Here is a 3437-nt window from a genome sequence, read left to right on the forward strand (position 1 = left end):
TTCGTTTATCACTATACCCATTTGAGTCTGCCTGACTGAGATTTACAAGGTGACCATAGCTTGCTTCATACCAACAATCTCCGTGGGATCGACCCTTACTCGCGTAAGGTTTATTACTTGGACGACCCAATGCACTTGCTGGTTAGTTGTGCGAAGTTGTGTTTATGCCATGGTATTGAGCACCAAGTCTTTGGAGCCATTACCGGGGATTGTTCTGTGTATTAAAAAGTATTGATCACAATTTCGTGCACCAAGTTTTTGGCGCCGTTGCCGGGGATTGTTCTTGAGTATGGACAACTGACGGTTCATCTTGTTGCTTAGATTAGGTATTTTTCTTCAGTGTTCTTAAGAATGAATTCTAGTGTTTCATGATGATCTGTTGAAATCTGGCTGGCTGAGAAGCCATGTCTAATCTTATTGGACCGAGGTTTCAACTGATCATCACAAAAGCTTGTTGATTTCTATCAATCTTGCTATTGGAGCAATGATCTGCTAAGGCTTGGCTGGCCATTGGCCATGTCTAGTGTTTTGGACCGAAGCTTTCTTTGAAAGCTTGGCTGGCTGTGAAGCCATGTCTAATTCCTGGACCGGAGTCTTAGACTAGCATTGCAATGATTCCTGGAATCCAAATTAAGAATTCTGAAACCTTTATTTTCCATTTTCATATAATTTTCGAAACAAAGCACAAAAAAAAAATTTACAAAGTCATAAAAACCAAAAATATTTCATGTTTCTAGTTTGAGTCTAGTGTCTAATCTTAAGTTTGGTGTTTTGCATGCCTTGTTTATTTGATCTTGGTTCTATTTTCAAGTCAATAGTACAGGGGACTGAAGATTCAGAACATGCAGCAGAGGAATTACACAGAAAAACTGGGCGTTCAAAACGCCCAGTGAAGAAGGACAGACTGGCGTTTAAACGCCAGCCAGGGTACCTAGTTGGGCGTTTAACGCCCAAAAAGGTAGCATTTTGGGCGTTAAACGCCAGAATGTATACCATTCTGGGCGTTTAACGCCAGGATGGTGCTAGGGGGAAGATTTTGTTTTTCAAATCAATTTTTTTTCAAGTTTTCAAAGTTTTTCAAAATCAAATCTTTTTCAAATCATATCTTTTCAATCAAATGTTTTCAAAATCAATTTCTTTTTTTTTAAAGATACTTCCTAACAATTAATGATTTGATTGAACATTTTAAGTATGTTGCCTTTTCTGTTGAGAAAGGTTTAATGTTTGAATCATATCTTTTCTTGTTAGGCAAGTCATCAATTTTTAAAATCAAATCTTTTTAAAATTGTTTTCAAATCATATCTTTTAAAATTGTTTTCAAATCAAATCTTTTCAATCATATCTTTTTAATCACATCTTTTTCAAATTAGTTTTCAATCAATCTTTTTAATTTCTAATTTCAAAATCTTTTTCAAAAATCACTTGATTTCTTTTCCACTTTGAATTTTCGAAAATTATCAATCAATTTTTCAAAATGTTTTTGACATCTTTTTAATTAATTTTCGAAAATTCTCTCCCCTTCTTCCCACATCCTTCTATTTATGGAGTATCACTCCTTCTTAATGCACAATTCGAACTCCATCTAATTAAAGTTCGAATTCTTCTCCTTCTTCTTTCTTCTATTTTTCTTTTCCTCTGACACCTCAAGGAATCTCTATACTGTGACATAGAGGATTCCACATTTTCTTGTTCTCTTCTCTTTCATATGAGCAGGAGCAGAGACAAAGGCATTCTTGTTGAAGCTGACCCTGAACCTGAAAGGACCTTGAAGCGGAAGCTAAGAGAAGCTAAGGCACAACTCTCTGTTGAGGACCTGACCGAATTCTTCAAAGAAGAAGAACTCATGGCAGCCGAAAACAACAACAATGCCAACAATGCAAGGAAGGTGCTGGGTGACTTTACTGCACCTACTCCCGATTTCTATGGGAGAAGCATCTCTATCCCTGCCATTGGAGCGAACAACTTTGAGCTTAAGCCTCAATTAGTTTCTCTAATGCAACAGAATTGCAAGTTCCATGGACTTCCAATGGAAGATCCTCATCAGTTTTTAGCTGAGTTCTTGCAAATCTGTGACACAGTCAAGACTAATGGGGTTGACCCTGAGGTCTACAGACTGATGCTATTCCCTTTTGCTGTAAAAGACAGAGCTAGAATATGGTTGGACTCACAACCTAGAGAAAGCCTGGACTCTTGGGAAAAGCTAGTCAATGCCTTCTTGGCAAAATTCTTTCCACCTCAAAAATGGAGTAAGCTTAGAGTGGAAGTCCAAACCTTCAGACAGAAGGATGGTGAATCCCTCTATGAAGCTTGGGAAAGATACAAACAATTGATCAGAAAATGTCCCTCAGACATGCTTTCTGAATGGAGCATCATAGGTATTTTCTATGATGGTCTCTCTGAACTATCCAAGATGTCTTTGGATAGCTCTGCTGGAGGATCTCTTCATCTGAAGAAGACACCTACAGAAGCTCAAGAGCTAATTGAAATGGTTGCAAATAACCAATTCATGTACACTTCTAAAAGGAATCCTGTGAACAATGGGACAAGTCAGAAGAAAGGAGTTCTTGAGATTGATGCTCTGAATGCCATATTGGCTCAGAACAAGATATTGACCCAACAAGTCAATTTGATTTCTCAAAGTCTGTCTGGAATGCAAAATGCACCAAGCAGTACTAAGGATGCTTCATCTGAGGAAGAAGCCTATGATCCTGAGAACCCTTCAATGGAAGAGGTGAATTACCTAGGAGAACCCTATGGAAACACCTATAATTCTTCATGGAGAAATCACCCAAATTTCTCATGGAAGAATCAAGAGAGACCTCAACAAGGTTTCAACAACAATAATGGTGGAAGAAACAGGTTTAGCAATGGCAAGCCTTTTCCATCATCTTCTCAGCAACAGACAGAGAATTCTAAGCAGAACCCCTCTGACTTAGCAACCATGGTCTCTGATCTAATCAAAACCACTCAAAGTTTCATGACTGAGACAAGGTCTTCCATTAGAAATTTGGAGGCACAAGTGGGACAGCTGAGCAAGAAAGTTACTGAACTCCCTCCAAGTACTCTTCCAAGCAATACAGAAGAAAATCCAAAAGGAGAGTGCAAAGCCATAACCATGGCCGAATCTAGAGAGGGAAGAGAGGAAGTGAACGCCACTGAGGAAGGCCTCAATGGGCGTGCACTGACCTCCACTGAGTTTCCCAATGAGGAACTATGGGAATCTGAGGCTCAAAATGAGACCATAGAGATTCCATTAGACTTACTTCTGCCATTCATGAGCTCTGATGAATATTCTTCCTCTGAAGAGGATGAGTATGTCACTGAAGAGCAAGTTGCTAAATACCTTGGAGCAATCATGAAGCTAAATGACAAGTTATTTGGAAATGAGACTTGGGAGGATGAACCCCCTTTGCTCACCAAAGAACTGGATGACTTGT

The 3437-nt window shown here is 38.9% G+C and overlaps 1 non-coding gene across 1 annotated transcript; it reads right to left on the bottom strand.

The window, feature by feature from the left end:
* Positions 1-2248: 2248 nt before the first annotated feature.
* Positions 2249-2356, bottom strand: LOC130952006 (small nucleolar RNA R71). The gene has a single exon (XR_009074187.1). It is a non-coding gene; the product is annotated as a small nucleolar RNA R71 (small nucleolar RNA).
* Between the last annotated feature and the right edge of the window lie 1081 nt (positions 2357-3437).

This window comes from Arachis stenosperma, chromosome 9 (genome assembly GCF_014773155.1).
Source record: "Arachis stenosperma cultivar V10309 chromosome 9, arast.V10309.gnm1.PFL2, whole genome shotgun sequence".
In the NCBI taxonomy this organism is placed as follows: Eukaryota; Viridiplantae; Streptophyta; class Magnoliopsida; order Fabales; family Fabaceae; genus Arachis; species Arachis stenosperma.